The sequence below is a fragment of the Manduca sexta genome, chromosome 27 (genome assembly GCF_014839805.1).
Source record: "Manduca sexta isolate Smith_Timp_Sample1 chromosome 27, JHU_Msex_v1.0, whole genome shotgun sequence".
In the NCBI taxonomy this organism is placed as follows: domain Eukaryota; kingdom Metazoa; phylum Arthropoda; class Insecta; order Lepidoptera; family Sphingidae; genus Manduca; species Manduca sexta.
In genome coordinates this window covers 11,514,749-11,527,329 of record NC_051141.1, presented here as the reverse complement: position 1 = coordinate 11,527,329, position 12,581 = coordinate 11,514,749, and the positions used below count along the sequence as shown (strand labels likewise).

At 34.2% G+C, this 12,581-nt stretch overlaps 1 non-coding gene across 1 annotated transcript; it reads right to left on the bottom strand.

The window, feature by feature from the left end:
• Positions 1-7,140: 7,140 nt before the first annotated feature.
• Positions 7,141-10,334, bottom strand: LOC115451082. The gene is made up of 3 exons (XR_005113264.1): positions 10,055-10,334; positions 9,415-9,944; positions 7,141-9,355 (listed from the first exon to the last, which is right to left on the bottom strand). It is a non-coding gene; the product is annotated as an uncharacterized LOC115451082 (transcript).
• Between the last annotated feature and the right edge of the window lie 2,247 nt (positions 10,335-12,581).

The following is a 12,581-nucleotide window of genomic DNA, read 5'->3' as shown; positions in this document are numbered from 1 at the left end:
TTAAAAATTTTAATGCGTTATAACTCAATTACTTAGAATATGGCCTTATGACATTTGATATGTTTTAGCTGCATTAGAATCAGATAACGTGCCTGATCGAATAGTTGCAACCTCTTCACGTAAAGTTACTCTAGACCAAAATATTTCAGTTTTTCTTTTTGTAAAAACGAACGATCTAAAACAAACAAATATACGACGAATTAACTAATACGCCCTTTTATTTAAGTCGGCTTAAAACAAAATACCTTGAGTACTAAAATTATGGTAAGTATAACATTTTAATAATAATAATTCATATTAGTAAAACATATTAGTAACTGTGGCGCACTTGCCCTACTCGACAATTTTGAGGTACATTTTTTCGCATTGCTAAAAAGTCCTTTATTTTAGTATATATAAATAAAATTCAGGTAGGAAGTTAAAATAAAAGGTTTAAACTATCTACTCACTTTACTGGCTTACAGAAATATGTTACATATCTTGAAATATTTGATGTTATCTTTCACGTGGTCATCTCTGTTTACAGGTCTAAATGACACTTAAAATAAAATGGCGAATAAATCGTATTAAAATGAACAGAGCCATTTGTGTTTTTTAGTGGAACCGTATTTCAGTTAATAGCATTGATATAAGATTGCGGTAATTGTATAACATCAATAGTTTTCGATTTTTTTAGGGCAGGTGCACTTGCCCCGTCGGCGCACTTGCCCCACCTGATCTTAATAACATTCACATTCAATATTAGATTTACAAAGTATTATATCTCTATTATGCTATGTAAGGTCTGGTAATTTGATTATTTGATAAACGTTATTCATAATTAAATTATAGTCAATTTAAAAGAGAACGAAACTACTTTAGTGATGAAACTGACATTTTATACTGTAAAACTTTATCTGAAAACTGAAAAATCATGCCTAAGAGGTGAAAAAAATATTGAAACATGTATCGTGATGACTTAAAATAATTTTTCTAAATGAGATCACCCTTGTAACAATACTCATATTTATGTTTGGATTGACTTTCCAACTACTATTTCATTACGCATTGAAAAAAAAACATAACAAATATAATATAATTTGCTTAATTATTACGTATTTGTGAGGTTACTTTGAAAATCTTCACTGTCATAGACTGCCTAGATAGGCTTACTGCCGGTAGGTCTCTCGTATTTGAAAGGCCCTCTGTGTATGTTACCGCAATGTGAATTTTCATCGCCAAGTAGCAGTGTGCACGTACTGTTGTTGTCCGATTCAAAGGACATTGTAACCAACATAATTGCTAGGCAATATAAGAATAACATCTTATGTCTCAGGTTGAGGAACGCAGGAGGGTGCCACACAGTACTTTGTAAGTTTGTTTCTATATAATGCTGTTTGCTCGACTGCCTCGGTGGCGTAGTAGTAATTGTACACGGTACGAGTGCTACTACCGTGCTGAGGTCCTGGATTCGACTGAGTTTTTCCATCTTAAAAATTACTCAGTCGCAGCCTGGCGTCAGGAACTTAGCGGTGTGATACCTCCGTGCCTCGAAAAGCACGTAAAACCGTTGGTACTGCGCCTGATCTCTCTCCGGTCATGTCGGATTGCCGTCTCACCGGACTATGAGAGTGAAAGAACAGAGAGTGCACGTGTGTATTGCGCACACACTTGTACAATATAATATCTCCTGAGTACTTGGCTACTCTCCGTTGAGATTGGCCGCCGTGGTCAAAGTTCGGTTATGAAGAAGAAATTAATCAGTCATCGCTGTTTATGTGTGGTCGATTGCTTTTCGTCATTCAATTGCAAAAAATAAAAAACAAGTGCACTTGGTATACAATACAAATAGTTTTAGACCAAAACAAAATCACGTAATGACATTGTTTTTCTGTACAATACCAGGTCTATGATCCTACTTGCCTACTAATTTAATACACGTGAAAGTATATGCGCGGAATATAAACTATAATTGATAAACCTCTAAATAAAAATTCGGCTCACAGACAAACCAAGCCCTAAATTAAGACGATATGAGCTGTTTTTATGCAATAAAAATGCACAATGGGATATTTATTCCCAGAAAAGTCTTTAACGCAGGCGTGAACGAGAAAAATATAATTATATATTTGAACACTGTAAAATTCCGAAATACTTGTGTAAATTTTATTTTTTTTCCAGTAATATTTAAAATGTGTCAATAGTCAACTATCATTTAATGTCTGAAAATACCTGTGACAAATAATCATTAACATTGATATTTATAATATGCTAAAACATTCTCAATTGTTAAACTATATTTTTATTACAATTGATTACTTAATGTAATTGTTCTGTATTTCGATAATCATTTTATTATTCAGCTCAATGTATCATCCAAATAAATATCAAGTATAAATGTTCAAGTAAAAGAGGATTGATTAACATTTAAAAAAGTTGTCTAATAATATACGATTCATTATAGAAATACAGAAAACTTTACAAATCTAGAACAGCAATTAACTCAGAAACATACTAGCTAGCCAGATAAAACAAAGTCTAGACAATTGTATTTAGGGGTTCAAATAAAGTCTTTGTCTTCATCAAAAAGAAAATTCGGATCCTAGCATTATCTATCTATACAAATAAGTTAAACTAATATCAACAAGAACAATCTTATTCTAAGCTAAACCAAATTAATTCACAAATAAGTCACGCTACTTTTAAAACTTTGAAAATATTCACTGGAAAAGAAATTAACATCAAGTTTACAATGCTCATTATACTTGTCCATAGAAAAAGGAACTATAAAGATTAGCATTAATTAAAACATACTCTCTTCGTCATGCGAAGGCTTTTTTATTTATGATATAAAAAAATATTTTATGTCGATATCAAACAGATTAATTTAACAATTGGTTAAATAAGAAAGATAAAATAATTTTAATAAGAACGTATTTAAAACAAGTTGAGAATCTAGAGAAGTTTTTACCTAACTTAGAACCACAAAGTCATCTGTTTAGATTTTTAATTCAAAGAAGAAAATTTAAGTCTTAATTCATAGAACGTAAGTTTTTTACTTTACACCAATATTTTCATAATTTTCATTAAAGTTACGAAGCTGATTATTTTTAGCAAAACAGTACAACTAATGAAAATTTAGTTAGAACAAAAAAATCTCGAATAAGTTTTCTACTTTTTTAAAAAGAAAACATTTAATCATTCAAATTGAAAATTCAGAAAAATATTAATAAATCGAAATCTATGGGAAATCGCGGAACATACATGGGAGTGATTCGAATACCCCAAGGGATGCTCTATCTCTGGACTTCCGCTTGACACTATTTTCTTGGACACCCCGTATATGCAAATTAATCCTCTATAAATCTGTTATAACTGGTCCTTCGTTAATTTGACACCTGTATAACTAAAAGCAGATAAGAATGGAAACACAACCAGATGATCATATCAATGATGTTGTAAGGACAATTTTACGCTGAAGCTGTCTTCCATGAAGGATACGTCAGTAAAAAGAATAACACTTGGACTTGATACTTTATCTATTTTAAACTTAAATCAAAGCCGTTTGCCCTTATGGTAATTTTAAAGGATCTTTTAGTAAGGGACCGTAAACACTATAGTCACAAGAAATCAATCTTATGAGACTGCTAATCATATTTGTAGATACCTATATCTGCATGGTCTATTTTAAGGGCAGCACCCTTTACTATTTAAATATGAACGTGAAAGATAAAAAAACTTCTGTAAGTAAATTATTAAACAATACGTGAACAAACTCCACGTCCAAATTTAATTAAAAACGAAGATATATCATATATTTGTTAAGGGTCATTGAATAAATAGATAAATGAGCGAATTGTCATGAAATTAAAACCAATACCTGCGTAGAGACTTAGAGCACAGGAAGAAATAAGCAACCTACTCAAGTATTTAAAGTCTTCAAGCTTTATTGAATAAATAATTAATAATATTTTCTTCTTACAGAATTATCAAATTGCGCTGAGGATTATGTGATCACCTCCAGTTTAGTAGGTACTTGTTATGTTATTATATATAGTATAAATTGCTTCAATCAGTCAAATGACATAGAATCTGATCTAATTAACTATGTTGTTTTTAGATTTTTTAAAACAGAAACAAATGTAATTTTTGTGTAATTAAAAAAAAAACAAAACATTATATTAGACCTTAAAGTTACTGGAAACTCTTCACTCAACGCACTCCCAGCTGAGTGTGGCAGAGGTGTTCGTAATATATTATGTATAATGAGCAAGGTGACATGGTCAGTCGTGCGAAAAAAAAGAAGAAAGAAAAAGGGCGCGAAACTGAACCGGCTGGCCAGCCTAATTATTGAGTGCTCATTTACAATAAATAGAAATCGCTACACCCCTTCCCCTATATGTGGCTGAAAATTAAGGCAAGGTTATTTTCAAAAATACTATTTTTCAACCGAATTCAATAAAAGGAGGAAGTTATCAATTCAACGTGTATTATTATTTTTTTATATTTTTGTTACCTCAGAACTAGCTCATTTATGGACCGATTTGGTTTTTTTTTTAATTAAGAAACTGTCCAGATAAAGTATCGAATGGTAACAGATGACTATCTAATGACTTTAGCTACAATCATGCCGGTCTACTAGAGTTAAACACCCTAAAGATTGGGGAGAGGAGAAAACGGGGATCTTTTGCACGAGATCGCACCCACCTGCGTTTACTTCACATGCGTGGAGTTTCCTTAAACTTATTATCATATCTAAATGGTTGTACTATCCTAGACAGACTATTGAATATACTTACACCACATGCATAGCTTTAAAAGAAAACAAAGACAACCAAAATATAGCTACATTGACTTGAAGTTGAAACTGTATTAATGTCCAGTAGGACATACAAGAGGCCATACATTGCTCGTAGTGTCACGCACCTTAAAAGCCCTTCCCGCTAGAAAAATGCCTAAAAGACAGTATTGATGCATAGCACTATTTATTTATAATCAGATTCAAAATTAAAATATTATCCAGGTGATAAAAAGTACCTAGCCTATCTTATATTAATCCAACTCTGTCCGTGTGCCAAATTCGTTTAACCGTTTACTTCTGACAAACATATACACCTTTTTATAAACATTCGCATTTCTTATATCAGTAAGAGTACGACAAATACAATTATATAAGTAACCACTCAGGTTGCTGTTGTGCTGTCACCCATCTTGTCATCATGTCTTGTAGTTCCAACTTACGTACTTTTTTTAATACAGCGGCATGCAACCGCGGCAATATTATTTTTTTAGATCCTTTTTCCAATTAACAAAGCTAACAGAAATGTTTCCTCATCTGAATTCACTCTATTACTAACAATCCAAAATGCGTAGCCAACTGTGAGCCCGCTGCGTATTCGCTGTGCACTCGCGGCTTGTTCGCTGCACATCTGCTGCGAATTTACGGCGAATTCATTGTGCATTTGATACATAAGTGTGATACATCTAAGGGTACAACATCTAGCCTAAACACTTAAGTAGATATATAATATCTATCTGAATCAGATCAACCTGTAAATTTCTTGGCGCGTCATGTGGAAAACATCTTACCTAGATTCAAAGTTGGAATTGCAGTTCTACATAAAGCACCGTTATACAATTTATAACAGCTCTCAAAGTGCCTATGGCACAACCGCAAGTTTTTCTATATTCTTCTCCTCCGTCGAGTCTTTTTATCGAGAACTTTTATCCACACTTAAAAACCTTTCCTCTTGCCAAAATTTCCACCTATAACTAGTTGCCTTAGGGAAATAATGCAATGGTCCTGAAAAATAATACAATAATTTATTAAAATATAATAAAAGATGCCCTGTATTTTACCACAATACAAATGCAAGGAATGAGTCCATTAGTCATACAGCTCTGAAATTTATTTATTCAATAGTTAAACCAAAATAGGTATATAAAACCATGAAGACGTAATAATGGCAATCGTATCTACCAACAGATTTTTCATAGTTTAAATAAAAATGAATACTTATCGCATAATTTTAATGCGAATACTGAATGTATTGCGTTTTTATTTCTACGTGTATTTTAAAAAAGACATGATTTAAATTTGCAGATTTCGCCATCGCGGTGAATAAGTAGATATTATGTACGATTGTAATGAGTACTACCGATATTTTTTATGAAAAATATTAATGTCATTTACCATCAACCACACAACCAAAATAACATTTTGGATATCCATGAGACATATTGTCCAAATATTTTATCAATTCCTTATCGCGTGCAAAACAAATTAAACAAATAACAAAGCCAGGGGTCGAATTAGTAAGAAGGTATCGTTGGTCCGTTTGAATAAGCAAAGTTCTTTTATTATTTCGGAAATCGTAATCGCATTTATCACACACAAACTCTAATACTCTAATAATCCCGAGCTCAATACTGGCAAGACGAAAGCAAGGTAATTTGCCCGACATTCACTTAGTCAACCTCCAACCATTGTCTTGGCTAATCGGCTTACTAACTTTTGTATTTATATAAATAAAATGCCTTCCTGTGTTTTTAACCTATTTTTAACTAATAAATGCATTTTATTCGACTGTCATGCCGATGGGGCAGCCGACGCTCGGACCCATTCGGGCACACTCTGGCCGTATCAATGCGAACCGCTAGGGCTGCGACTATAGTAAATACTGCGCTGTTTTTATGTGCAATTTTGTTAGTGTATGACTCATCTATTAGTAAAACGTCATTGGGTATTCGTAGTTAGGTTTAAGTACCTACCCAAAGATATTGCAACGAGAACATTAACTGTAACATGTTTAGTAAATATATCTTACTAAACAGTAATTTGACTATCATACTCATTGACGCATTTTCTACCGAATGATATTTAGGTTTGTTACACGTAAACAGCTTAAATGCTAAACAAATTTGGCATAAGAATAAACCGTAATATCCTATTACTAGACTAACGCATAAGCTAGGTACTTTTATCCAGATCTTTTACATTGGTTTAGTTATTTGTGGGATATCTTGATCCTATAAGTAGATGGCTGGCGTTGGCGTTGCACAGATAGCACAATCGATCGCTACAGTTTACATGCCGAGAAAGGCTTTTCATGCGGGTACTGCCGCATGCGAACCTAGTAAATAATAAAACAAATATTTTGGCGACATCAAGCTATTTATTTTAACATATTATGGAATCTATTTTATTGTAAATTTGTAGTTAGGACACTAAATTAGTACTAGGATACGACGTTTTAAGTAAGTAATATCTTCACACTGGCCTGGAGCTTGACATTACTAATGTAATGTGTCAGTTGGTGGGTTTTCTCTCCTCTTCAAGTTGTTCTTCTTAAAGCCTATTTCTTCTGATGTTTTTAGTACGTCATTGTACCTATTATAAACATTACTTTGAGTTGAATATTATCAGTAAGAAGAAAAATATTACTTATAAATATATTAATTAAAATATATCATGTAACATCCATTAAAAGAGTTTATGGTTTTAAAATATCATTTACCTCTGCTTTTACTTCATATTATTTTGAAAATTACATCCACTGTTTAAAAGCGTACATCTAAATATGAAGGTACATTATTCATTGAAGTAGATTTTTTAAATTGTTTTAAAACATTGGTTACTTATATTAATGTTAAAAACTTATAGTTAAAACTGCAGATAAGATGTACTTACTCATTACATTTAATCATTTAATGTCGTAAAGTAAAATAGATATAAGAAATATATTTAACTACTAAAATGTGGTTTTGGCATACATCAGTTAAAGTATTTTTAGAAAATCACAAAAATCTTCTATAGATAAGTACATAATTAAAAGAAAATAACAAAACTGTTAAATAGGTATAATAGATCATAGTTTTTAATATGGCATGCACTTAGTGTGTATATATGTATATAAATATATATTCTAATATCCAAAAGGAGTACATATAATAAATATAGTCTTTTTTCCAAATCAGTTCTTAACATAGATATCTAAGTTTACAAATAATCTTAATGGATAATACAAAAAATGAAGATCAGTCTAAATTCAGTCTTAAACAGAATACTAATATAATTTTTTGAGATATAAAATTAGCCAATAAAAGGAAACATATATAAAATCTTTATATGTGGATAGCTCAAAAAAACAGGAATTAATACTGAATAATTCATCAATATTATAATATTTCTAAAATTTTAATTAACATCAATTACACAACAACTAGTTACATTTATAACTTTAAATAGACACATTATATGTGCAAGATTAAATTATACTAATTATCTTAACATAGATCTTTGATTAACTAATAAATAAAACATTAAATTTTTCCTTTCAATGTTAAAACAATAAATCAAGACCATTTTAAAAAGGATCTGGACCTAGCATAATTGTTATAAGCTCCTATATTTTTTTTAATTTGTTTTGGTTCCCAGTATCCAATGGCGTAAAATCTAATTCGGTAATGAGAAACCAAGTGTTTAAAAAAACATATCAAACATTTACTTGGTTAACAATTCAGAGATATCTACAATGTGGGGAGTATTGAAGTTTTCACCCACTTGCCTAATAGTGATTAAAAATTCAACACCTGGATAAAGAAATGCAGTTGGTTCGATTTCATCCTCCTGCTCTTTAGAAATCACGACAATAAAGAGCCACTGCTGTGGTCTGGCCAAAAATCATTGGCTTAACAAGCTTCAGTTGATTTATGTGGACCTCATATGTGTCGCCCCAATCAATTTGTTGCACAACCACTTTGGTTGGGCAGATGACCTCTCGTACTACTGATCTCTCAAATTTTGTCATGCATTGAGACTTATAGCCCACACCCCTTCCAATGACCAATTCATTTGCTCGAGGAGTTTTTTGATAGATGCAGTAATCAGTGAAATCATTACGATCACTTAAATACTGGTTGAAATCACCAACTTCAGCTACATAGAATCCAGAAAGATCTTTTCCAGTCTGGCATCTGACATGCAGGACATCTCCAACTTTGACAAGCTTGCATCCAAAATATCGCCCATCAAAGGTGGATTGGCACGATTACCACCTGGCATTTCAGCTGAGCTACCCATAGCAGTATAGCCAGTCAATGTAAGCATGGTAGCAATATCATTTGGGCATGAATTGACTAATTCAACAACAAGTTGATCACCAGTTCTTCCCTTGACTGTCATCCGAGCACGTTCATCTTTCCCACATATGATTTCGTAGCTTCCAATAGTTTCCTCAGCCCATGTGCCTGGGTCCAACGATTTGCAATCAGCAAGGACACAATGCGCAGCCAGTGGTGGAATAGCTATTTCATGCTTGGGATGGCGCATCCTCCAAAGCGGCACAGTATTGTCCTCAGATCCATAATCAATGGCCTTTATATCACATTTTATATCTCCATCCTCTTTGATGACCTTGAGGATGCTTCCCTGACATATAAATCCAAAAACTCAGATTTGTAAATGATGATTTTGCCTTCTTGTAACATACCTGGGTCAAAATGATCACAAGTCTCTTGCAAATATTCTAGATCTTCCCTGAAGACCACAGGGCGCACATAGAAGCTGTAAGGGTTTACAATATGAGTCACATCGACCCAATACCTCTCGCCAATCCTGTAGTCGTACATTGCCAATTTCTGAAAAATACTGGCGCCTTGATCTAGTGCCTCGGCCATTTTCAAAAGACTAGAACAATTCTTGTCACTTCTATCAGGAAACAAAATATTTTATGAACGCACGGAGTCGTATCGTCAAACAAGCGTCGACTGGAATATTTTGCTCCGGTCGCCCGGAATCTCGGAAAGGGGCATTATTGATTTGCGAGCAAATTGAGGCCACCAATTGGGCTTCGAGCATGCGCACTGAGCTTCACGGCTCCCTAGTTTGAGCACCGGTCAGGGGTAACCCGGGGTTACCGCTTCGCCAGAGCTATTGTGTTTTCTCCTATAGGTCACCGGCGATTCTGAGAATAATAAACATAGCTTCTTTTAAAATGGCTACACCGTTACACCAGTGCTTTTGCCAACAGTCATAAATGTTAAAATATTAAACATATATTAGGTATGTACTTACTATAAAACTTTCGATTTGAAGTAAAGTAATCGGCATCATACGACGATTGAAAAGATTATATGCGACGATTGTAGGCATAAAGCAGCATAATATTATACGTTAGAGTAATATAAATCAGATTATAAAAATTCTTGTTTTTTTTGGTTTGATTTGCTCCAGGGGAAGGCAAATAAAAACTCTTAATTTAAACTTCAATTGTAAGAATTTGTTTTTCATTATTTCTTTTGTTTTGGTTTGATTTACTCCTTAAGGAGAAGGCAAAGGCTCTCAGCCATACAGCCTAGTCTGTCTTCTTTTATATGTCTTCTTTGATACAATTTATAGGCCGAATCCATGTCTACAATATCCCCAATCCTAACGCCGAAGCCATGTCTGCAATATTCATTTGTTTGCGAAAATTATAGATTATTTTATTTATTTATAATGACTCTGGAAACCAGTCCATTCGGCAAAATTATACCTATAGGTAGATAAAGTTATATAAAAAAAGAGGTCTGGAAAAAAGTCTTTTCGCGTATTGTCCCTATCTTTAACCACATAAACTTGTAATAAAATCTCTTTGGTTGTACTATTTGTACGTGGCTGGATTCGATGAAATATTTATTTGACTAATATTTAAAAAAAGAAACAAATTAGTAAAAGTAAATGCCATTGATAAAGAAAACTTATTCTGAGACAAAACCCTCAGTTACAATCTTTGGTTTCTATATCTATATATATAAAAGAAAGTGGTGTTAGTTACACTATTTATAACTCAAGAACGGATGAACAGATTTGGTTGAAAATTGGTGGAGAGGTAGCTTACAACCAGAAGACGGACATAGGATACTTTTTATCCCATTCCCACGGGAACGGGACGTGACATAAGACGTGGTATAAGAAAGCAAAAGTTGGTATGGAGATAGTATAAGACCCTGGAAAGGTTATAGGCTACTATACCGGGAAAATATACTTATAGTGGGAATTTTATCCCGGAAAACTCCTTCACGCGGGCAAAGCCGCGAGCAAAAGCTAGTAATATATAATTCTCTTTGACCCTCAGATTAAAACCACTACAATGTAGTACATAGTGATTATATTCTCTTTGGTAAGTAAATGCTTGTCATTGTTCCAAGAGTAAAATGAGTGAATGAAAGTGAAAAAAAAGAATAATTTCAAAATTTTATTAAGTAAGTATAATAAAGTGAAAAATGCAGCACAAATAGCTAGAAAATTTGTGACTTCTTGGACATAATAATTGTATAATAATGGACATGTGTCAGTAAGAGTAGCACAAAGTTGGTTTAACAGGATGAAAGGATTAGAACACATCGATAGTTGGTTTACAACAGGTCAGATTATATTAATACCTCCCCTGTGGACTGGGGCGTTTGGAGAATTCAAAACGGTATCCCCTGCCTGTCGTAAGAGGCGACTAATCGGGGCCATCGGGGTGTCGCCGTCAGGCAGCAGCAGCGGTCGAAGACTTAGACACTTCGGTCAGAGGAAGCCCGCAGCCGTCTTTAATGCGCCGAAGAGGGCCACCGTGGAGTTTTAGTTGGTATGCCGTGCGTGTGTAGGGTTAAGGACTCGGCCCGGCAGTCGGCTGAAGGTTATCATAAAATCCGGGCGGCACAACGCCGGGTCGTACTCTTAAGGCACGGTGACCCACGGTGAACATATGAAATGAAATGAAATGATTTAAGTATTTGAATCCGTAAAATATTATACATTATTTAGATTCCGTCAATATTAACTCTACCACCAGTTCGGAAAGCAGTTCTTGCCAGAGAAGAACGGGCAAGAAACTATGGTGTTGCTCTTTTAATAGCCAAGGGTGTAGGGGGCGTAGGGGGGGGGGGGGCTTATATTTTGTTTACCTTCCTACTATCTATTGTTGAAGATAAAAGTTTTTATTTGCCATTTGCAATACAATATATTATGACTTAAAAATCGCGCAGCGCACCCGATCTACTCGCTAGCAGCGCTGCGTGCAAAACACGCGTTTGCTTTCCGGTGGGTCGGTCTGTGGCCGTTTCAGCTCCGCGCCGAGTCCGACACGACACACGAATATTACGGAATCTAACCGAGTCACGTCGAGCGTTCGTCTTCGTCGAATAAATTGTTACGGCTTTGAACCTAGAGCAGCAAGTCGTCAACAACATAGGGCAAATCAACCAGCCGCTTCCCTTAGCGAATATTTTCGTTGCTCGTTATAAATGCCCTATTTGGATTCGTTATCATCTTCATTAGAGGTGAGGTTCGGCAAAGACCATTCACCAGCATCTACTCTTATATTGTTGCACCCAGGGCCGTAGCTAGACTTGAATTTAAGGTAGGGCAACTGTGGTTTACAACTAGGGCGGAAGTAAAAATGTTACTAGATCTAATCTGGTCAATCGATTTTTGCTTTCTTGGCTTGTGAACGTGGGAGTCAGGTTAATACTTAGATAATTGTTAGGGTACTACACAAATTGTAACAAAATTCCCTTAAATCTCGAAAGAGGTTATTCCACCCATAAATCCGAACAACTCTTACCATGGGACC